The sequence below is a fragment of the Sarcophilus harrisii genome, chromosome 5 (genome assembly GCF_902635505.1).
Source record: "Sarcophilus harrisii chromosome 5, mSarHar1.11, whole genome shotgun sequence".
Taxonomy (NCBI): domain Eukaryota; kingdom Metazoa; phylum Chordata; class Mammalia; order Dasyuromorphia; family Dasyuridae; genus Sarcophilus; species Sarcophilus harrisii.
This window is the reverse complement of record NC_045430.1, coordinates 129,109,433-129,135,216: the sequence shown is the minus strand read 5'-3', so window position 1 is coordinate 129,135,216 and position 25,784 is coordinate 129,109,433. Positions and strand designations below refer to the sequence as shown.

The 25,784-nt window shown below is 35.2% G+C and overlaps 1 protein-coding gene and 1 pseudogene across 4 annotated transcripts in view; both read right to left on the bottom strand.

Moving 5' to 3' along the window:
* The window catches only part of CELF2 (CUGBP Elav-like family member 2), a 969,093-nt gene that overhangs the window by 491,280 nt on the left and 452,029 nt on the right, over positions 1 to 25,784 (bottom strand). The gene's annotated exons all lie outside the window — the stretch shown is intronic.
* LOC100925717 lies at positions 19,833 to 22,551 on the bottom strand (annotated as a pseudogene).

Genomic DNA, 25,784 nt, shown 5'->3' with positions numbered 1-25,784 from the left:
TGGAATCAAAAGTAAAAGAACTAAATTATAATAACAGAATACTCATAAAACTATACCTCATCTCATGAATGTGTGTGCACTGTATGTATGCCAGGATTTCTTTAGCCATTGGTGATATTCAGCATATTGCAATTGAGTGCAATTACAGTTAGCTATAATTAAGAACAATTACAGCTTTTATTTCTCTGCTTGTTCTTTAAAAGCACATTTGTAATAAAACTTTTTTTAAAAAGGTGAAGAATATAATTATACATCCTTATAACATCTCAAATAATTAGTTTGACTAAAGTTTCTTCTGGAACAATTTTCATTTTAACTGTCAGATCTGCCATTTATACTCAATGGAACATACTTAAAAAAAATTCTATCATTAACCTTTTTCACCCTATATAGCTGTATAGGAATTATTGGAACAAATTGAAGGTTTCAGTATTTAAATGTTCTAGGGATGGCTGTAAGCTTAAAAAAAAAACGCACATACTTTTTTTTTTTTTTTTTTTTTTTTTGCTGTTTGTTATTCTGCTTTTTTCCCCTTTTAATTAAAAAAAAATCAGAAAATGCTTTATCCACAGGCTTTATTGTCTCACTTGGTTTATTTTTATCAAATTACCTTTACATCAAAATATACCTATCAAGTGAATCAAAAAATACTGCTCTATCAGTTCATGTGACTTTTATTGCAATCCTTTGTAGGATAAAGGTCTGTGGTACAAAGCAATGATATGCTTAATAGAACTTAAAATTTTAAATAGAAAACACCCTGGATGGAGATTGATCTGCCCTTCTATCTAATACAACAGAGAGAACCCAGTCAAGACACATTAGCCAGTATTTAGAAATAGCTAATTGGACTAAGGAGGTATTAGTTCCCTACAAGTCAAATTCTATTTCCAATTAGCCAACTGAAATTCCCCTCCATTTTATTTCTCACTTTCCCAACTGTGATACTATGCATTCATTGTAAGTATCTTTCCTCTGTCACCCATTTCCTCTACCCCACTACTTATATTTGAGAGTAGAGAACATTTTTTTTTGTTGTTGTTGCATTTTCATCCCTGGTGCTTTACACAGTATCTGGCACATGAAAAGCACTTTTTTTTTTTTTTAATAGCCTTTTATTTACAGGATATATACATGGGTAACTTTACAGCATTAACAATTGCCAAACCTCTTGTTCCAATTTTTCACCTCTTACCCCCCCACCCCCCCTCCCCTAGATGGCAGGATGACCAGTAGATGTTAAATATATTAAAATATAAATTAGATACACAATAAGTATACCTGACCAAAACGTTATTTTGCTGTAGAAAAAGAATCAGACTCTGAAATATTGTACAATTAGCTTGTGAAGGAAATCAAAAATGCAGGTGTGCATAAATATAGGGATTGGGAATTCAATGTAATGGTTTTTAGTCATCTCCCAGAGTTCTTTTTCTGGGCATAGCTAGTTCAGTTCATTACTGCTCCATTAGAAATGATTTGGTTGATCTCGTTGCTGAGGATGGCCTGATCCATCAGAACTGGTCATCATCTAGTATTGTTGTTGAAGTATATAATGATCTCCTGGTCCTGCTCATTTCACTCAGCATCAGTTCGTGTAAGTCTCTCCAGGCCTTTCTGAAATCATCCTGTTGGTCATTTCTTACAGAACAGTAATATTCCATAATTTTCATATACCACAATTTATTCAGCCATTCTCCAACTGATGGACATCCATTCAGTTTCCAGTTTCTAGCCACTACAAAAAGGGCTGCCACAAACATTCGTGCACATACAGGTCCCTTTCCCTTCTTTATAATCTCTTTGGGATATAATCCCAGTAGTAACACTGCTGGATCAAAGGGTATGCACAGTTTGATAACTTTTTGAGCATAGTTCCAAACTACTCTCCAAAATGGTTGGATTCGTTCACAACTCCACCAACAATGCATCAATGTCCCAGTTTTCCCGCATCCCCTCCAACAATCATCATTATTTTTTCCTGTCATCTTAGCCAATCTGACAGGTGTGTAGTGGTATCTTAGAGTTGTCTTAATTTGCATTTCTCTGATTAATAATGACTTGGAGCATCTTTTCATATGACTAGAAATAGTTTCAATTTCTTCATCTGAGAATTGTCTGTTCATATCCTTTGACCATTTTTCAATTGGAGAATGGCTTGATTTTTTATAAATTAGAGTTAATTCTCTATATATTTTGGAAATGAGGCCTTTATCAGAACCTTTGACTGTAAAAATATTTTCCCAGTTTATTGCTTCCCTTCTAATCTTGTCTGCATTAGTTTTGTTTGTACAAAAACTTTTCAGTTTGGTATAATCGAAATTTTCTATTTTGTGATCAGTAATGATCTCTAGTTCTGCTTTGGTCATAAAGACCTTCCCCTTCCACAGGTCTGAGAGGTAAACTATCCTATGTTCCTCTAATTTATTAATAATTTCATTCTTTATGCCTAGGTCATGAACCCATTTTGACCTTATCTTGGTGTACGGCGTTAAGTATGGATCAATGCCTAGTTTCTGCCATATTAGTTTCCAATTTTCCCAGCAATTTTTATCAAACAGTAAGTTCTTATCCCAAAAGCTGGGATCTTTGGGTTTGTCAAAGACTAGGTTGCTATATTTGTTGACTGTTTTATCCCTTGAACCTAATCTATTCCACTGATCAACTAATCTATTCCTTAGCCAATACCAAATAGTTTTGGTAACTGCTGCTCTATAATATAATTTTAGATCTGGTACAGCTAAGCCACCTTCATTTGATTTTTTTTTCATTAATTCCCTTGAAATTCTTGACCTTTTGTTTTTCCATATGAACTTTGTTGTTATTTTTTCTAGGTCATTAAAATAGTTTTTTGGGAGTCTGATTGGTATAGCGCTAAATAAATAGATTAGTTTAGGTAATATTGTCATCTTTATTATATTTGCTCGCCCTATCCAAGAGCATTTAATATTTTTCCAATTGGTTAGATCAGACTTAATTTGTGAAAAGTGGTCTGTAATTTTGCTCATAAAGTTTCTGATTTTCCCTTGGCAGATAGATTCCTAAATATTTTATATTATCAGTAGTTACTTTAAATGGAATTTCTCTTTGTAACATGAAAAGCACTTTAAAAATATGTTTTTTTTTTCCTTTGCCTAATCATTTGAAGCTACTCCTAACTAAATCTGTCTGCATTAATTGTGTATATAAATCTTGATTTCAAGAGTACTTGCAAATCCCACTCGATCTGAATCGCAGAATTTTGGTGTTGGAAGACCTTCAGTGGTCTTCTTGTCTAAGTAATTCATGAAAAAGAATTTCCACTACAACATATCCTCTTAAGTGGTTATCCAGATTCTGCTTGAAAATATACAAAGAGAGGGAACACATTAACTTTCTCTGAGGCAGCCCATTCTATTTTGGGACAGCTTAGCGCATCAGGAAATGTTTTCCTTACATCAAGGCTAGATTGGTTATTATTCAACTTCTACTCATTGCTTCCATTTCTTTCTTCTGGGAAGCAAATTTAATCCCATATTTGACCACCTTTTAAATACTGGAAAACAGCTTTCGTGCCTTCTTTGTGCCTTCTTTCCTCTAGGCTAAATAGCCTCATTTCTTCATCCAGTCTTCCTTCATATGGCACAGACTCAAGGAGCTTCAGCATCCTTGCCTCCATCCCCTGGAGTGGGATTAAATTCCAATACAAATGTATCCTTGCAGGACACCGATTCATTTACTCTTCCAGATTAACATTATCTATGTGCATTGTGTCTCTTTTAATTTTGTTAAACATTTCTCAGTCACATTCTAATGTCGTTTCATAGTTTTGGCACTTGATCTGGAGTCCACAAGTTTGACCCCTCTCCCATAGGCTCCATCTTATCAGTGTTCTTCCTGAACAATTGTGTCAAGTATTTTAACACAATACTTCACATGTGGTCTGACCAGGGCAGTGTGGGATGATTATCTCTTCATTCCCAAAGATGCAATAGTCTCAGTGCTGTTCAAGATCACTTTTATATCTGTTTTGTTTTGGCTGACTCATCACAGTACTGACTCACAGTGAGCTTACCAAACTCTCAAGACCAGTTATTATTTAACTTATTTAATTTATACTTGTAAAGCTGGTTTTTGAACTCAGCTATAAAGCTTTGTATTTGACTCTATTAAAAATTCATCTTATTTAGTTCGGCCCCCAAAAACTTACTCAACTTGTCAAAATCTTTTATCACACCTGGCTCTATCATCAAGTATGACAACTTTCCCTTTCCTTCTAAGCTTTGTATCATCCATAAAATTTTATGTGCATATGTTAAACAGTATAGGGTTAAGCAGAGGTTTCTGAGATGATCTCCTATGTATGTCTTTCAGAGATGACATCAAGTTTTTAATACCTAGTCTTTGAACCAAATCATTTGAATTCAGTTCTGAATTCTATTCTTTGTAGTCCATATGTTACTGTAATCTTTTCTTGTAGGATAAGTTACTGTTTCTTCCTTGGATCATTTAGTAGTCTCTTTTTTAGAAAGATGGTCAATTTTTTTGTTTTATTTATTTATTTAGCCCTAAATGTACAATGGTCCTTTTCTTTCTCTTCTGTGTGATATTTCCCCACTCTTTGACCCTGTGATTAGGTCAGGTTTCTCCTCTGATTCCTCCAATACTTATTCTTTCTCTTTTTCATTTTGAAATTCTTCTTCTGTTTGCTTTTGTTTTTTAAAGGATGATTTCACAGTCACCCTTAATCTGAAGTTCAAAGATGTGCTCCCCAAGCTCCTTCCTATCTTTCTCCAAAGAGAAAACAGCTAGTATTTAGGACAGAAAACTGGGGGTGAGGAGGTTATATAATGATTTTTTTCAGCCTGGGCAACTCTCTATGACCATTTATTCAGTCACAGAATTATTGTGACTGGGTCTACTAGAAGGACTACTCATACCCACAAAATCATTGTTGTTTGGAGTACATTTCATTTACCTTAGAAGGAATTGAAAATCAAACAAAGAAATAAAATATTTTTATAAAAAGAAAAGATCGAAAATACAAAACTGGAATCTAAAAGATATCTTCACAGGGAAGGGAAGAGAAAGGAATACGTATTTATTAAGTGCTTACTAAGTGCCAGGCACTGTGCTCAGTGCTTTACAAATATTATCTCATTTGATTAGGTACTGAATGAATTAAAATTCTCTAAGGAGTTTTAGATCGGTAATTTAATAAAACTAACCAAATGGTACTATCATTTTTCAAAGATCTTGAAGAATTAGTGCATAACTATTTGAAGTGGGGAAATGGAAAGTAATCACTTTTGCAGTTCAACAACTAGGCAAGGTGCAGCATGTACCCCAAATGCAATTGCTTCAAGTGTTGAAGGATTCTCAAAACATAATATCCTGTAAATGCCCTAAACATATATTAATATAATCTTTGAGTGCATTCTTAGGGAGATAGTGTGATGGAACATACAAAAAATTACCTAGAAGTAAGGACACCAGAGTTCTTGTCACACAAGCATGTCATTTAACTTTTCTGATCTTCAACTTTCTAATCTTTAAGATGGACCAGATATTCTCCAAGGTCCCTTCCTGATCTAAAATTTCAGAATTCTGATGTCGTCCTTTATTAAATAAAGCACACAGAAAAGAGAAACAAATATAGACAGAATTCCAGATGAGTAAGAAAAAGAGAAAACAGGGCCCTTGAACCAATAGCCAAAACAGGCTATGTGAAATGATGATGATTCCATGGTTCTGTATTATAAAATGTCATAGGCATTGGATAAATAAAAGCTCATTTTACAGAGAAAAGTCCACTCACATCTCTTTGTCTATTAACAGTAAAAAGAAGGGATTGGCAACAGATAATGCCTTCATCTCTTCCATCTCATAGGCAGAAAAGGATGAAGTAAATTGGGAAAGTCATGTAGTACGCTTGTTGGAGATGTAAGAAAAGAATTCAGATATTCTTGATTTCCAGAAGTGTGTTCTTTCTATTGTACAATACTGCCTCCCAAGGTATTTCATCCAAAGATTATGTCAGTGTACATTGTGAGGGTGTTGAATAGATGACATATGGGATAGGGACCCAAATTCTCTGACTCTAGAGCCATGGTATGCTTTATAATAGAGATGTCAAACATGTGGCCAGCAACAATATGTGGCCCACGACACTTTTGCATTCATCTCACTAGATTAAACTAGATTTTAGAAAAAGAAACAAAAACATATGTGACTTATTTCCAAGTCAAGATTTTAGAAAAAGAAACAAAAAATATGTGACTTATTTCCAAGTCAAGCCTACAGGGATCCTTATGTACATTTTAGTGGCATTTGTTTCCATTTGATTTTGACACTCTTGCTTTTTGTACTATTTGTACAAATAATACAAATAGTACTATTGAAACATCTTACTCTTTTAGCCCAAAGAGAGAAATTTTAAAAGTCAGTTCTGCTTCCCAAACTCTCCTTATACCAAATCCTTCTTGCAGCTTTATATATGTTTTTTTTCCCCTCAGACTCTCAAATGTTTATATTATCCTTATAAATGTAGAAAGATAACACACCATTGAAGATCTGGCTATCAGTGTGAGTGATGGGATTGGATAGGATTCTGAAAATCTGAGGGTCAATCAACAACCTATGGGGAACCACAGAGGGAAAAAGTATCCTTTTGAAAGTAGCTGCAGGGGCCAGTTACCCCCAAATGTTCCATAAACTACTTCCAATAACGCTTATTCAAGCATGGGGGGATAGAGCTAGAGAGAGGGGAGAGTTGGCCATAGGTAAGCCTCTTTAGTCACTCTTAAAAGGGACCAATCAGCACCCTCAAAGGAACAGTAAATTCCCAAGCTGCCTCCCTGCCAAGTCTCCATAACCAAGTAATTTAGAATTGTAAAGAGGAACAGCCCCAGACCTGCCCAGTCTTAGGAGATAACACAAGACAATTAAGGCTCTCCAGAGCCTATGGACTTATTTTTTAGTTGTTAGATGGGGCAGAGAGACCTGCCCTCTTTCTACCTACAACCCTCCCAGCCCAATAGCAAAGGGTACTAGTCTGGATTAGAAAATGAGAAGAGATAAAATCTCTTTTGTAAAGCCCATCCTGCTGGAATAGGCTATCCATGTAGACCCCAGTGCCACTCAAACCTCACTCCCCCACCCCAGCTGGCCCATGCTCTCTTCCATCCCTACTACCATTCCCTCCTCTGATTTCTTCGATATTATCTATTTACAGTTTTTTTAACTGCCTACACAGAATAAAAAATATTGAACTACCTTATTAGGGATTCTCTCATTTCTCCCAGAAATGGAAAGTACCCTTCCCAACACTCCCTCCAGCAAACTATCATGATGATGAGAGGTTACTAATCAAGGTCAGTGTTCTAGTAATCTCTGGTTGCAGCAAGAACCCTATTTTCTCTCCACAGGGTATAGCTGTAGGAGAAGCCTGGTGTTCCTTCTCTGGAGGGCTCCCCATCCTCATTCAAGTCCCCTGGGAGATCCCCTGACTTTTTCTTCTCTGCACAGAGGAGGGGCTCCTCTCTAGATGGGGAAGCTAGAACCTAAACAGAAATACTGGCTCAGTTGCTAAGTAGCAAATTAACTGATCCCTTGGATGTCATGTACATGGGAGGGACCATCCCAGAGATCTTTGGTTCAACCTCTTATTTTACATATGAGGAAACTGAGGACAAGAGTGAGTAAGAGACGCCCACAGTGCATCAGAGGATGGCTTGGGATATGCATCCTTTGACTACAAAGCCAACAAACATTCCTCTAACTTTGACAGAATTTCTACCATTGAGGATTTGAATTGAGCTCTTTTTGTCTCCAAATTCATACATCCCACTGGGATTTCTCTCTGGTTTGGATACTGTAATTAGGCTCCCCCCCCCATCCCCTTCTCCTGCCTACAACAGTCCCTGAATGCCTGTATTTCATACCTACCTATATTTCACGCAGTACCTATATCTCTAAAAAGTGTGAAACTCTAATTTTTACATCCTCATTCACATTTTAAATGTGACTTAAAGCAGTAGAATTGTGGGGATTCCTTTTGCAAAGCAAAATGTTTTCTAAGATTGGATTTTTATATGTGGTGTTTAATTTAAATTTAAACTGAATAATCAATCAGTATCTACTAAATTAGGCACTATACTTCAGGCTGAGGACACAGAGATAAAAAATTGATTATAGATCTAAAACTTAATGAGACCTTGGAAGCCATCCAATCCAAGACTTTTATTTACAGATGATGAAACTGAGGCCTAAAGAGATTATAGTTTGCATGATGGTTAGCACACTGGATTTGAAACCACGAAGACTTATCTTGCTGAGTTCAAATCTAGGCTCAGATGCTTACTAGCTATGTGATCCCCGTCAAATCATTTAACCTTGGTTGCCTCAGTTTCTTTATCTGCAAAATAAAATGGAGAAAAAATGGCAAATCATTCCAGGATCTTTGCCAAGAAAACCCTAGAATGGGATCATGAAGAGTGCCATTACTTAAAAGACTGAAACTACTTAACAAGGACATTATGTGCTTTGACCAAGATAAATGGGGAATATGCATTTATATAGTTCCTATAATGTACTATTATTAAGTACTCTTTACAAATATTATTTCATTTGATTTTCAAAATAACCCTATGAGGTAGGCACTATTATTATCCTCTATTATTATTATTAATTTTTTTTATCAATAATAATATTTATATAGAGCTTACTATTTGCCAGGTACTGTGCCAAACACTTTACAGTTATCTTATTTGATCTTCACAACAACCCTAAAAGGTAGGTGCTATTATTGCCCCCATTTTACAAATAAGGAAACTGAGGTAAAGATCAATTACTTGCTCAGGGCCACATATCTAATAAGAGTCTGAGGCCACAACCATTCTGGAGAGCAATTTGGAACTATGCTCAAAAAGTTATCAAACTGTGCATACCCTTTGATCCAGCAGTGTTACTACTGGGCTTATATCCCAAAGAGATCATAAAGAAGGAAAAGGGACCTGTATGTGCACAAATGTTTGTGGCAGCCCTCTTTGTAGCAGCTAGAAACTGGAAACTGAGTGGATGCCCATCAGTTGGAGAATGGCTGAATAAATTGTGGTATATGAATATTATGGAATATTATTGCTCTGTAAGAAATGACCAACAGGATGATTTCAGAAAGGCCTGGAGAGACTTACACAAATTGATGCTGAGTGAAATGAGCAGGACCAGGAGATCATTATATACTTCAACAACAATACTATATGATGACCAGTTCTGATGGACCTGGCCATCCTCAGCAATGAGATCAACCAAATCATTTCCAATGGAGCAGTAATGAACTGAACCAGCTACACCCAGAGAAAGAACTCTGGGTGATGACTAAAAACCATTACATTGAATTCCCAATCCCTATATTTATGCCCACCTGCATTTTTGATTTCCTTTACAAGCTAATTGTACAATATTTCAGAGTCTGATTCTTTTTGTACAGCAAAATAATGGTTTGGTCATGTATACTTATTGTGTATTTAATTTATATTTTAATATATTTAACATCTACTGGTCATCCTGCCATCTGGGGGAGGAGGGGGTAAGAGGTGAAAAATTGGAACAAGAGGTTTGGCAATTGTTAATGCTGTAAAGTTACTCATACATATAACCTGTAAATAAAAGGCTATTAAAAAAAAAAAAAAAAAAGAGTCTGAGGCCACATTTGAAGTCAAGTCTTCCTTACTATCCACTCTGCCACCAGCTGCCAGCATCAAATAAATAATAAACAGCAGAGGCAAGATTTGAACACAAATCCTTTTTAACCTTGGTGGAATGTCTCTTCACTCAAAGAAAGAGAAATAATGTTTCTCCTGCTTCAAAGAAGGCAAAATCTCCCTCTTCAAAGCTCTCCAGTTAATTCTAACTTTTCATTCCTCTAAGCAGGTACACAGCAAATAAGTCATCTTTAGAATCTTATGCAAATGTTCCAGACTGGGAGCCAGAATAAAATTCTAACTCCAGAATGCTCCCTCTCTGGCTTACCCTCATAGTTCTTCCAGTTTAAATAATGGAGATGAGATATTTAAAAGAGGTCAGATAAGAGCCTGTGGAGTAAGAGATCACCCATAGCTAAAAAAAGGGTTAAGTGACCAAGAGTTTGTAGAGAAGGTTGATCTTGAGCTAAACCCAGAAGAAAGAGAAGGACCGTGATTTATAAAGGGCATGTAATTCAAGATACATATAAAGGTTTAGGTAGAAATTAAGAAATGACTAATAGTTCAATGTTTGCCTAGAACAAAGTGATTTTCCTTATGCTTAGTTCTGACTATTCCACTCCCATAGTCCAGTCAACCCTTGTTGCTATTAGTGTAAAAGATAAACTTCTCTATTCAGCTTTTCAAGCCCTTCACAACCTGGCCCTAATTCACTCTTTCCAAACCTGTTGTTTATTACTCCCCCTTTTATACTCTGTGTTACAGTCTAATTCGCCTTTGCTTAGGTCAGGCTTCCATTTCTCATACTTAGAATGAATTTCCTTTTTCCTTTTGCCTCTTAGAATCATCTTCCTTCAACACAACTTGAATGCTACTTTCTATATGAACTTTTCCTCAATACTCCCAATGGTTGTATCCCCTCTTAAACTACCTTATAGGTTTGCATTTATTTTCTCTTTTGGATATTATTACGTAATTGCTCTTTTCCCTCATTCCTCCTCCCCCCATTAGAATGCAAACTTTCTGAAAGTATGGGTAATTTTATCTGAAGCCTTAGCATCTTGGATAGTGCTAAAATGTATTACATTTTCAACAAATATCTGTTGATTGATTGTGCAGATTACATGGATGGAAAAGGTAAATTGGAATCAGAATATGTAGAATTTTGATTGCCAGAGCAAACAGTGTTCTTTCTGGTAAAAAAATAAAAACAAAATATATTGTGAGGTTTAGGATAGAGGTAATATAATACTCTCTCTCCAACAAAGAATAATGAATGGGACATGCATGCTAAACTTGACTTGGGTACTTAATTCAGTTTCACATTTAGAAGTATTTCTTATTATATATAATATGTCAATTATAGAAGATTTTGTGTGTTATCTTTTACTAAAATGGCAAACTAGTGAAATACAAATTTATTATTTACAAAGCAAGTCATTCTAAGTACTTGATTGAATATTCTTGTAGCAAATAAAATAGGTCTTAAAAATACATTTGTTTGATCAAGTTTAGAAAGAGCAGGTGGACCTTCTAACGGAATGTTTTAGAAAGAATAGGTCTGGAGGAATGAAATAAGGGGAGACTGATACAAAGGAATGTTTTGTGTGTGTGTGTGTGTGTGTGTGTGTGTGTGTGTGCTTACTCTCAATGTTCTTATGTTTTTTCCCCAAATATTCCTGTTTTCTGCTGACTGAAATGCCTTTAACTGGAAATAAAAGAATGTTTCCACAATTGGAGATAAGAATTAAAATGTCAATGGGAGAGAGTAAACACGAAAATGTAAAGGACTTTTAGTCTATGCAACAAGCATTTATTCAAGGATTCCTGCATTCAACTCACTCTGCTTTGTATCCCCAGAAACAAAAGAAAAAACAAAATATTATCCTTATCTTATTAAGTCTTCAAGGGACTTTTATTCCATCGCAGAGATGCTTTCAGTATGCAGGAAAATAAAAACAAAATCATCTAAGAAGGGAAAGGACTAATAACTAAGAATGAGAACAGTAGAAAGGTGGCACCTGAATAGGAACCTGGGAATCCTAAGGATGGAGAATATTTCAGGTATTGGACACAACCTAGCAAATCATAAAGGTATGAGATAGTGTTGATTTGGAGGAAAAACTCAGCCAGTTTGACCTGGCTGTTGAGACAATAAAGGTGAGTAATATGAAATGGGGGGGGGGGGGGACATACTGTAGGGGACTATAAATGCCACAGGGAGCCTATGTTTTCACAAGATTATTTCAGTTTGTCTGTCAACAAGCATTTGTCCAGCACATATTATGTGTCATACATTTTGCTAAGCACTAGGAAAGTAAAGTAAGGAAAAATAAACAAATGAATAAATACCAGTTTCTGGAGTTCGCAGTATAATTTTAATAACCATGAGGAGTACAGATTGGAGAAGAAACTGGAAGTAGGAAGACAAAGTACTATTTTAGTTTAATGTCCAGTTAAGAAGTGAGGAAAATTTAAGAGTGGTGATGATGTGACTGGAGAGGAGATGGAAGTGAGAAATGCTGTAAGAATAGAATGCACAAAAATCAACATTTCATTAATAGGAATAATGCAGAGTGGGAGGAATCAAGGATTACAAGATAGTGATGCCTTGAACAAAATAAGGGCAAATATTAAGTTCAATTTGGGACGTATTAAGCTTAAGGTACTGACAAGACCTCTAGATGATAGTGTCCAGGAGGAGAATTAGGATTTGAATTCAGGAGAGAAATTAGGGGGAGATATAGCGTTTGGAAAGTCAGCCTGAAAAAGAAAGCCTCCCCAAACTGTTATCTCAAGAACTGAACAGAATACTCACGATATCATCTGTCCACAGGTACATTGGAATCCTTCATACACTGGAATATACTCATTTCTCATATCAAGCTACTAGTATCCTTATCTTGCCAATCTTAGTTCCCTTCATTTTTTTCATGAAGAGAAACCTATTTATTAATGACTCTCTCAGACAATTTGACAAAACAGTATTGGGAAGGTAGCACTACATTCCAGGATGAAGTGGTTTCCAAATCTAATCACTGAAGAGCTGTTCATAATAAAGAGCTAAGTCATTTTTTTTTCCCTCATATGATTCAATGACCCAGAGATGAGAGGATATTTCTTCTACAAGTGGTAGTAGGTTCAAGGGAAAAGCTGCCTCCAAATCCATTTTGTAAAAGGAATTTTCCTTCCCACAGACCTGTACTGGGAACAAAACTCACAGGCAATCCTAGTCAAAATGTCTTTAGCTTCTCCTCTCCGAACCTTTGCCACATGGATTTAAGCTTATTTCTACTGATTACTTCAAAAAAACAAAAAAAAGAGCTAGTACAAACTTTTTTGTGTGAGTCATTTTACTAGCTGCTATGAAATGGGCATCTAAGTGGCTCAGTGGATAGAACACTGAATCTGGAGTCAGGAATACCAGAGTTCAAATCTAGCCTCAGACAACCTATTAGCTTTTTATCTGAATGGGCTGGTGAAAAACAGGCACTTTTACAAGAAAATCTCAATGAAGTCCTGATGAATTGAATATGATTGAAGCAACTGAACATCTACCCTTAGTAGAAATGACCTTCAATGTAAAACACTCTGCCCTCAAGGAAGAGTAATTAAAGAGAGCGGTGATTAAGAGAGATAAGCCATGCAATCAATGTTATAATCTACCAGTTTGGGATAATCAGGTTGGCACAGTAGACAGAATGACCTGGAGTCAAGAAGACTCATCTTTCTAAATTCAAATCTGATCTTTAATCCTGGGCAAGCCACTTAACTCTCTTTGCCTCAGTTTCCTTATTTGTAAAATAAACTGGAGAAGGAAATGGTAAATTAATCCAGTATCTTTGCCAAGAAAACACCAAATGGGTCATGATGTCAAACATGATCGAAAAACGACTCAACAACAATTACAACATAATCTAAATTACAATCTAAATCTAAATTACAACATAATCTAAATATGAAAGCTCAAAAGAGATACAAAATCTTTGAGACACTACGATAAAATGACAAAGTAATATGTGGGTTAGATAATGTTTTTTAAAAATGAAATCAATTTTTAAATGTTACCTATTTTTACGTTTTAAAATGTATTCTGATGATCTTCAACAAAAAAGCAATAAAATCTCAATTTGAGTATTACCAACACTATCTTTTGTGTAAAAAGACAATAAACTTATTTTTATTTTCTCTGAATCATGAGTAGAAAATAACTTTTCTAAAGGTTCATAGTTCATGACTGATATGGCATTAGCTAATATAGTTATCCTGGCCAAAGGATAATCTCAAATTGTATTATACTCGAATAGTATCAAGTTCAAACCTTGGTGGCCTCTCTTTGCCCAGTTAGCCCTGTTTCCAGATAGTCCAGATATCCCTGGATATAATCCTTCGTTCTATCACATTGCTCTAAGTCAGTCCAAAAGATTGCTTTCCCTTTTACTCACCTACATTGATTCTTTTTTTTTCTTCTTTGTTTGTTTTTAACCTCCTTATGGCTTTGGAGTTTACAGATTAGTCTCTCTTTCATTATATCATCTTTTTTGGTCTGTAAAATACCACATTCATATGATTCAATACTTAACAGTTCCTTCTCAGGTTCTCCATCTTATTCCCATTCCTTAAACATAGCTTTTTTTTGTCCTAAGCCACCTTTTCTCTTACTTTCTCTTGGCTTTTATTTCTCTATAGATGACTCACAAATTCTTATCTCTATTCTAATCTCTTCCCAGAGCCACACTTCCACTATTTTCATCCTGTTGAATTCTTTAGTTGAGTGGTCCACCAGAAACTCAAAACTCTGTCCCATAGACATATACATATATATATATATATATATATATATATATATATACACAAAGACAAGAAATTATCTTTTCCCTCTATTTGCTTCTCTTCCAAGTTCTCGATTTCTTTCCTGTCACTTAGGTTCACAAATATGGTGTTATTTTAAAAATATTTTTCTTCTTTATCCCATACATCTCTTCAGTTGCCATACCCTACCTCCAAAATATTATTTGACTTTGGTCTTCTCTCCTCCTTTGAATATTAATCTTGTCCCTTACACATTTTTGCCAAAAGTATTTTTAAAATCTCCTGATGTTCCATTCTCTAATACAACAATAATTTCCTCTCTAATCCATCCCTATCTAATTCATTCTAATCTATTGCTATTGCCTGAGTAATCTAATACAACACTATGATTATGTTGTCCTCCTCTCAGATGTTACAGTGGACAGAAGATTATTGTTGAAATCAAAGATCTGAAGTCAAAGCCAGCCTCAGACATTCATTAATTGTATGACTCTAAGCAAGTCATTTAATCTCCATTTATCTCTGTCCTCATCTGAACAATGGGAACAACAATGACCATAGCATTTATCTATCAGGGTGGTTGTGAGAAGCAAATGAAATAATCTTGATAAGGCACTTTGTAGACCTTAAAGCTCTATGTAAATGTTTGATGTTGTTGTTATAATTATTAATAATATTATTACTATTCAATACCTTTTTCAGCTACCCATTATCTAATGCATAACATTCAAATTCTTGACGTTGGTATTCAAGGTTTTCTACAGTCTGATGCTGTCCTCCCTGTCCAATATATTTCATTGTTGTTTTTAAAAATATATAGTCTACATTCTAAGTAAATTAGATTACTTTCGATCCGCATTCTTGTCCTGCCCTACTCTACCTTTATACCTTTCCATTTATCATTCCACATGCTTACAACAGAAGTATCCCTTTGTTGATGACCCAATTCTAATGTCTACTGATTCATTAAAGACTTTTCTGATAGCCTTATCCCTGTTCAAAAAATTGAAATTTTTTCATTATATTTTGTTTGGTTCTCCATTGTCACTATAATATTGTCCCTTGTATAATACTTGTTTGTGTATGGATTATATCTCCCCTATCCATTTGGAAACCAAGTCCAATAAACAGTGGAGGCAGCATGATATGCTGATTAGTTGCTATGCTTAAAGACCAGTTTGATAGTAGGGTAGGTAGAGGAGGGTACCAGATTTCACTAGATTAAGGAACTTTCAGTGAAAAAAATGTTCTTTATTAAAGAAGATAATAAAAAAGTAATAATAGCTAACTAACATTTATCAAACACTATTCTAGGAGATTTAAAATTTGTATTTCATTTTATCCGCAAAACCCTGGGAGGTAGGTGCTACAATGATCCTTATTTTAAAGATTAAAAAAAAAAAATACATACAAACCAGTGGCTTGCCCAGGTTCACACAGCTACCACATGTCTGAGGCCATATCTGAATTTGGATCTTCCAGACTTTAGACCCAGAACTCTATGTACTGTGCTACCTAACTGTAACCCCTCTGTGATTTATAATTTCCGAAGGTTGCCAGGGACATTGAAAAGTTAAGCAATTTCCCTGTGATCACACATTGAATATGTGTCAAAGGTGAGGTTTGAGCCCATCTTTTTTCTCCAAACTACCTGGACTAAAAGTCAACACGGTAAGTTGAGAGAAAACCAGTCTTGGACTAAGGAATATTTGGTTCAAGTTCTCCCTCCAACACATTTTGGCTGTGTGATGATAGGCAAATCATTTAACCTCTCTGATCCTCATTTTCCTCATCTGTTAGATGGATATACTATAAGCTACATCATAAGGTTGCCTGATGGCTCAAATTAAGTACATAACGTGAACTTTAAAGGTCCACATAAATATCAGTTATTATTAAGTGGAATTTATCTCCTTAAGAACAAAGGAAGATTGTGTTTTATATACCTAGCAATAGAATAGGATCTTAAATCGAGTTGGCTCTAAATGGATGCTTTGTTGGGAAGGACTGGGACATTCTTTCATCTTTGTCAACTTAATAGGAGCTTGTACTTCATTGAATGCTTCACACATTTATTGAACTGACCTTAATTATGATGAAAGTGGACTATGAAACCCCATGCTTTGACCCTTCTTGGCTACAGGGTTCAAAGTTCTTATCAAGTGAGACTGTATGTCATTTGATATGACACTTTATAGTCTCTGTGAATATAAACCAGAAAGTGCTAGTACTAAAGGATATTCAATATTGGAATATAGATGTCTGTGTAGTGTGTGTGTATGTAATAATGTATGATATATATATATATGATATATATAATATATGCATATCTGTAAATATAATATATGTAATATATAATAGATGCGTAATGTATGTGTATGCATATATATATATATATATACATAAATCCCATACACACACCCCACTCACCCCTTCCCCTCCCTCATCATGCCTTTCACAGAAAGTCCTACTTCTTAGCAAAGTGCCTAAGAAATTGTAAATGCTTAACAAATGCTTGTTGATTGTTTAATGCTTTATATATTTTTTATTTTCTTAATTTCTTTATATATTTTTACTTTCTTAATTTCTGGGGAAAATGATCTTTATACCCACAGTATAAAGGTGAGTGAGTTACTAGTAACTGCCTAGTGAATTTGGATAGCATAGACATTTAGTTCATCATATGAACTTGTTCTTAGGATTCTAAGCATCTAGTCTAAACTGCTCATTCTACAGATTTAAAAAATTGATAGTTTGGACTCTATGGTATAAACTGAGATGAAGATTCAAATGATGAAAAGTACTTCCATGTTCAATCAGTCAGCCAATAAGTATTTATTAAGTACTTCTACATTCCAGACACTTGGCTAATGACTATGGGATGTAAAGTCATAGAGCAGCTCCTTCTTTCAAAGAGTTTATATCTTGGGGGATGGTAAGTCAGTCCAGTAAACACTTTATTGTTTTTCAGTTTTGTCTGACGCTTTGTGCTCCCATTTTGGGGTTTTCTTGGCAAAGGCACTAGAGTAATTTGCCATTTCTGTCTCCAACTCATTATACAGATGAGGAAACTGAGGCAAACCGGGTAATGTGATTTGCCCTGGCTCATATAATTAGGAAGTATCTGAGATCAATTTGAACTCATGAAGATGAGATTTCTTGACTCCAGGCACAGTGCTCTGTCTACTGTCTAGCTGCAGAGCAATAAACATTTATTAAGCATCTACTATGTTATCAGAGATTGTACTAAGGGGATACAAAAAGTGGCAAAAGACAGTTCCTAACCTCAAGGTACTGTCTATCAAGTTATATACAGGAACTAATAGGAAATAATTAAGAGAGGAAAGGCATTAGAATTAAGGAGAATTAGGAAAGGATTATTGCAGAAGAAGGGAGTTTAGTTGGGACTTCATTAGGGAAGTTATGAGGTAGAAATGAGAAAGGAAGGTGTCCTTGACATGGGGGAAAGCCTCTGAAAATGTCTGAAATAGGGAAAAAGGAAAGGTCTTCCAGGAGGAACAGCCACAGGTGAAGAATATGTGGCAGAGAGTAAGTTGTAAGAAAACTGGAAAAGTATGGGGACTGGAAGGATGGGGAAAGTGGTGGATGACAAAGAAGTTTTGAATAAGCAATAAAGGATGTTTTATTTTATCCCTGAAGTTATAAGGAGTCACTTTTATCCCTGAAGTTATAAGGAGCCGATGGGTGACATGGGATAATGCAACATGCACCATCCAGACCCCCCAAAATAGAAAGAAATTTTATTTAGAGGAAAACCCTAGCAGCTGAGAAAATTACAAAATATACATATTTTGTAATATGCAGGAGGGGGCCCTAAGTCTGAATGAACCAACGGATTCTAAGAGGCAGAGGTAAAGTATCTAGGAGAAAGTCTGTGAAAAGATGAGGCAGAGATGAGAAATGTAACAAGAAGCCTACATTGGCCACATCGTAGAATGGAAGAAAAAGAGTAGTGCATAATAAGGCAGCACTGAATTTGGCAAGGTGTAAAAGGAAATAGGACAAAAGAACAAGGAATTTGGAAGTAGAAAACTGTGTAATATCGAATTGTTTAATTATAGGGTTGACCTTGACCCCATATACTACCAGATAACAGGTTAAACTATCACTTTTAGAATTTCTTGATTCAACTTTTGGGTGCTTGTGCTATACCCTCTATGTGAAACTTACATTAACCCAAATGTTTGGGGAATGTAATATTCTAATGCATTAAAATTTCTGTAATGATTTCTAAGGTCTTTTCCCAGCTTGAAAATTATATGAAATAAATATTTTAGCCCCTGTTAAAAATCTCTGAAATGGATTAAGGTACTTTCCTGCCTTAGTGAGTATAATCTATTGAAGAGGGTTTAATCTTTTCTTGATAATTGAAAATTGTGCCATGTCTCACAGTGACTGTTGAGTATCAATTCTCATTGCATAGTATTTGAGATATAGATCTGAAGGTATTGGGTCCAAAGCAATCCAAATTATAGTGCTAAATGTATGAGACTTGAAATAGGAGCCTTGACCCTCTGCCTAATTCTTTAATTAGATAGCTGTTTATCTTTAGTCAATAGTAATAGCATATTTCTATAGAATTTTAAGATTTTCAAATACTGTGAAGTAGTTAGTACAAGAATTATGATTTCCATTTTATATGTAGAGGATGTACCAAGTTAAAGTTAACACTGTGAAAGGACAAAGATTTTTTTTTTTTTTTTTTTTTGCATTGAATGTCTCCTAGGTCAAGAGGAAACATCTATTTTGTAACTGTTGTAATTTGTTCTGGAATACTCAGTATTTCCTAGATTGGAAGCAAGGAGCAGGGTGAACTGTCCTTGCCCTGGGTATTTATTGGACCAATGATAATGCTAAATGACTGACTGATTCTGGGACAATTTCAGATCAGCTATGTTATACCCTTGGAATTAACTTTTAAGTGGAGGGCTAGGGAGTTATAGAGCTGGGACAGTTTATAGTATAAAGAATGTCAGGCCTGAAATCAGGAAAATCCGATTTCAAATCCAGTCTCACCTATTTACTAACTATGGCACCCTGGACAAATCACTTAATCATATTTGTTTCAATTTCCTCAAATATAAAATAAGTTGGAGAAAAAATTGGCAAACCACTCTAGTATTTGCAAAGAAAACCCTAAGTGGGGTTATGAAGAGTCAAACATGACTAAATAACAACAAAATGCTGGTTTTGGGTCATTAGGGAGATATATACACACACATATGTATATACACACATACATATATGTGTGTATGTATATATATATATACACATACATATATGTGTGTATACATGTTTACTTACATATATGTGTGTATACACATATACATCCATATATATGTGTGTGTATATATTTGAAGAAACTCAGACTTTAAGAGGTTAACTGATAAGTATCTGAAATCAGGAAATTGTTAAGTATATGACACATAATTTAAGTCAAATTATTGTCTGTCTCGTTTTCTTTCTCTCTTTGTCTCTATCTCTCTCAGAAGGTCAAATATCCTTTATTCAAGGCTAAAAAGTACAACAAACTACATTTTTGTAGAAGTTCAATGCCTAAGTACTTCAGGGAATCAGCATGGCCATATTGTAAGTCCAGAAAAAGTCAAGAAAAACAGCTTTTCGCCATTCTGGATGAATCTCTTAGTAAAAATATCTATTCAAATTTCTCTGTTAACCATCATAACTTTTGCAGAGCAGTTAAGATTTACTAAATGATTTGCAAAACAAATTTTTTATTATCATGGGTTGCATCCACCATAAAATCCTTATTCAACTTAAAGAAAAAACTGCACATGTACTTATCATAAACCTTTCCTCATCTATCTGCTTCATCCAGAGAAGTAATCTCATTACAGTCTTCAGAGATGAATTCCTTTTTTTTGCACAGGATCTTTGATGAAGATTTCCCATGCTGACACACCAAATATTGCCAGAAAATTTTGGGATCCTCTCTGAATGCTGCAGTTCTTTCAGGACCCATTTTTACTGTCTAGGATAGCCAGATATCACAGACACTGCTAGGACAGCACTGTGCTTTACAATGGCACCCAGGAAATCAGTTTTGGCACTTTGAATAACACTGACAATACTTCTCACAAAAGGTTTGAGCAATCATGCATAGGCAGGAACTGTCACAAGGCTGATGCAGATGATCACAGGGTTCCTAGTTGTAAACAGGGTTAGAGGAGTCATGCTTTTTCACTAGTATCTTTCTACAAAATGCAGCTCACAACTGGTGTTTTCTTTTTTTCTTTCTTTCTCGGAGGCATATCAACATCCTTAGCAGGAAATGGAGCTATAATACTAGATTCCTTAACTTTAAACTCATAGACCTGTCTACATGTTTTTGTCCCAATCAATGTAGCAATGGTATGGGAATTATAGTAAGTGCCAATAAGTATTCTGAATATTGAGACTTCAGTACTTTTCCTTTCCACATTCTTAGGAGGTCTAATATTTGACTACATTTTCATTGACATTTGATCTTTCAGAAGAGCTGAAAGCTTCATCTTTCTTTTCTTCTTCCTCTTTATCATTATTCTCTCCATATGTTTCAGTTCCAGTTTCCCTATCACTGTCTGTATTTTTTAATTTCAGCAAATTAATTGTTGGTGTGCTAGGTTTACTGCTGTTATTTGGAAGTCTTCCCTTTCAGCAATCTCCTAGGTGATTTGGCTGAATCTTGATGCATTTGGCAGCAAGAATAACCTGTAAAGTCCTTTATCTCATTCAATGTAAAAAACAAAAACAAAAACAAAACAAAACAAAACAAAACAGTCATATGTAAAGCCGTGCCTGGAGAAGAGGGTATGAAATGAGTGCAGGCCTTGTTCCCTCTGCAAAAACTTAGTGTTTGGTCCATCTATATTTGGTGTACATTCAGGAGGAAGGGGTGGAGGTTGCTGCTTTGTTAATTCTTTATATTTCTACTTTAGTTTCTCTGTTGTTTTCTTATTAGGAAACATTATGGAAATGCCTTTAAAGATCTTATCAGAAGGAAATTTCAGAGATGGGTGGCTTTCTTTATCATTTCTGTAATCTAATTTTTTTTGATGCTTTATTTCTCTCATTAGGATCATCCCTATCATTATCATCTTCATCATTACTCTACTGATGAAGAGCATTCACCATCTCCACAAAAATCTGATCATTTATAAACACACATCATCTATCTCAAGTACTATTCCATCATATTTTTAAAAAATTAATTCTTCAAGGAAAGTTCCATCCTGATCAAGTACCTCATACCCCATACAAGGGTTGTTATATAAAATTGTCTCATCTTCAACTATAAAATTCTACTGTATGGGACACCAAAAACACAGCATAGATACAGCAGCAGCAGCAATCAGAGTCTTTAGTGGATTGACTTGTTTTTAGAAAATCCAAATCACTGGTCACAGAACACTCCCTGGTCCTAGATAATAGGTCACAGAAGTCATGACACATACAGGCAATATCCTTTGACATTCCCATTGTTGGCTAAAGATTTTTGTCCTTTTTAGAATCTTCTGGCGATTAGAATTCAACATATTCTGTGTGTCATCAGCTCATCTGAACCTCTTCAGCTGCCTCAATATCATATATTCAATGTTTGTGGGCTTCTGCCAACAAACTGGTGCCTGCTTGGATTTCTTTCTAGTCTAGTTCATGATTATTCCCTGAAGTGGAATCAGCAGACTGTGATTTCATTCCCAACTCAGCTACAAATTTGCAGTGGGACCTTGACAATCACTTGAACTTTCTGAGCCTCAGTTTCCAAATTTTATTTTCTTCACTTCAACCTGCTATTTCTCAGTGCACTGCTCCTGCATGCTGGCACACTCTATCCATTGTGTTATATTGCTTCTCTCATATCCTCTAAGTTTGCTCATGTTCAAAACAAAATTGTTAAAATAGATTTCTAAGATGTTTTTTCAACTCTTAAATCCCAAGATTTTATGATTGGCATTGGGCATATCTTGTTTTTAAAATGAATGTAACAATAATGATGATATTATAAATCTTTATCATTATAAATACTTGTTTTATTGCTATTTGATTTTTCCAAAATATATATACACTATCTGATAAGCTCATTGAGGGCAAGGTTTTTTTTCCTCCTTTTTTTTTTTTTTTTTTTTTTTTTGCCAGGACTAAGTGCAGTGCATTAACAGGTACAATTAGTATTTCTATTTTCTGGTGGGGAAACTGAAGCCAAGAGTAACTTCTTTTAGATGACCTGCTCAGGATCAAACAGCCATAGTCATCTAAAGAGGCATGACTACAAGACCATAGTTCCATCCACTGTGCTGTACTCTCCCCAACTCAGTGGTTCATATTTTCTTTGGAGAGAGAATTTTTTTTTCTAGTTGTAATTTTGCCACAGGAAATAGATTATGTCTATGTCATTTAATTAAGCTGAATACAGTACCACATTAATGATATTTTTTAAAGCAAGATTTGTTCCATAGACAATTTAGTAATATGAGTAATTTATCTTGAATAAAATATCTGTAAATGTTTTTGTATAGAGATATTATGGATCCAAAGTTTGGTCAAAAGTTGAATGGACTGACCTTGTTTAATATCATGAAGCTTGGAACACCATGATGCTTAGAGAAATCTTTATTCCCTTTGGTTATTAATTTTACTCCCATTTTGAGAAAGAAAAGGAAAAAAAAATCATGGGAATTGAAAACTCACAAGTATAAGTCATTAAGATCCTACTAATTGGGGTTTATAAATCAAACTATTTCTCACAGTCTTGACCCCATTCTATTTCTTTGCAGTTCAGAAATCTATTAACCCATAATTCAGACTATCAGAGAAAGTAAAGTTAAATTTGGTCAGTTTTGTCTAAGACTCATCTTTCCATGATTTCCCATCTGGGGGAAATATTATGTTACTACAAAAAAGTGATTGTACGTTTAGCAATATTTTTTAATGGGAAAAAAATAAATCTGGGCTCTGAGTCAGGAAAATTAGAGTGACTCCCAGCTTAACTACTTACTGCCTTATGACATAGGGCAAATCACCATTCTGAGCCTCAGTTTCCTCATCTAGAAAAATGAGGCAGATGACACTGATGATTTCTAAGCTCCAGAGTCACAATATATGAATGTAGTAACCTCTTGTGGACCTGAATTTCCTCCTCTACAAAAATTGAGGGAGGAGGAAACATGAAAATGATCTCTAAAACCCTTTCTAGATAGATCTCAGCATAGTATAAAAAAAAAGAAAGGGACAGCAAAGGCCTTATTTTGTGGAATGAGAATGAGTACTTACACAAGGAAGAATTTTAGGGAAATATATTTTTTCCTAGCTGGATCAGAATTTGTGTGCTTGAGAAGAGTAGTCAAATGTGCTCTTGTGTGCAGTAGTAGATTCTTATTATTATGATCTTGATAACAACTGGATATGTCTTTTTTTTTTTATTAGAGGGAAGAGATTAGAATGGCTGAGACTACAGCCCATCACTTGGAAGAGCAGGGACTTGTATACTCATGGTTATCAAAGATTCCTTACCCTCCACTGCCAGTTTGTACAAAATCCCTTTCTTTAGTATCAGTATCACTCACAGTGAACACTATTGCTGTTGAGATACCAAAGAAACACATATCACATGCCGTGATAAACATCAGTTTATTTATCACTCTTTTTGTACCATGTTGAATGAACTAAGGAGAAAAAAACAGAGTCCTCACCAGTAGAGTACAGTGTATATGGTTTCTTTGAAACTTCATTATGTGTAGATTAACCCCTGCAAACTGTTTCTATCACATGGAATTATGAAGAAGAGGTGAAAACAACAAGGAAGCAAATCCATGGATTTCAGGCTGAAAATCCCTTAGGCTTAGTTTCTTCTTAGTTTCTTCCCTTTGTTGGATCTGCCTACATGAACATTTCATATCAGAGGATTTTAAGTTTTAGTCTTTTTTTCCCTCTTTTCTTCATCAAAGCATATTTTGCAATAAGATTTTTACATTTTTTTGATTAGAAAACAAGTATGACAGATTCTTCCACCCGCTAGGCAATGCCTCTGCCCAGCAACAGCTACCTACGCACAAGATGGTGTGTTTTCCAATTGATTCACAAAGATTCCCATCTGTACCCGGTCATCACAGTGACACCAGATAACACAGCCATGACATGAAGCTAAGCTCACCAGCCTAAGGTTTGGGTGGAAAAGGATACTCTAACACATTTCCCGAAATATAATTCTGCTTCAGTTCAAAAGTATTTATTGAGTATCACCTACCTCCTTGGATCTCCCTTTCCTTCTCATGTGAGGAGGAGGAGGGATAAAGGGCTCCTTGGGAGAAAGGATTGTGTCAGTTTTATCTGTCTCCCTAGTGATTAGCACAGCACCTAAAAGCACTTTTAGGGAATTAATTATTTACATAGCATTCTAAAATTTACAAAGTACTTCACTTACATCATCTCCTTTGGGTTTTAAAAAACTCTGTAAGATATTGACTACTGATGTTATCATTTTCCTTTAGAAAACAGACTAAATGACATGGCTGTGGTTACTCAGACAGTGTTAGAGTCAGGGTATAAATCCAACCTGCTGATTTTGAATCCAGCACAACAGCCCACTGATTATATCTAGAGATTCCTGTACATAAAGACTGTGTCATCCTTTAAATTTCTTTGAGCCACATGAAATACCAGTGATATTCTCTAATCAACATAGTATGATGGGAAAGCACCAAATGAATTTACAAGGGCCCAAATGTAAATCCTACCTTCTGACATTGTGCCTTTGGAATTTTGAACAACTTAACCTATCTAGAGATCAACGTATTTATCTGTAAAGTGAGGGAAGCTAGATGCCCATTATGGTGTCTTCTAGTTCCCTGTCTATGATCCTGATTCAGTTGAGTCTTGCAACATCTTTGCAGGTTCGCTATAGGGGATTAATCAGATTAATTTCTTAATTTGGTTTCGGCTATAAAACTAGTTTTTCTAAGAGGAGGGAACTAACACAAAAGAGAAGCATTTTCAAATGTTTTAGCATGTGGAATGTGGTTGTAAAACACATCAGCTGTCAGACAGCCTAATCTCCATCATGTACACACAAGTTTCAGTGTTATTGCTGTTTGTTATTCTTACTACATAGTCCTAGCAAAATCAATTGAACAAGAAGGCTATTCGATTCAATTGGACTTTGCAAACTACCTCACTGTCATAATAATATTCATTGAAACTCCTGCCCCCAACAGCTTACATAACACAGCTCTTATCACATGAGATTTATCAACAGCCACATTTTTCTTCCTG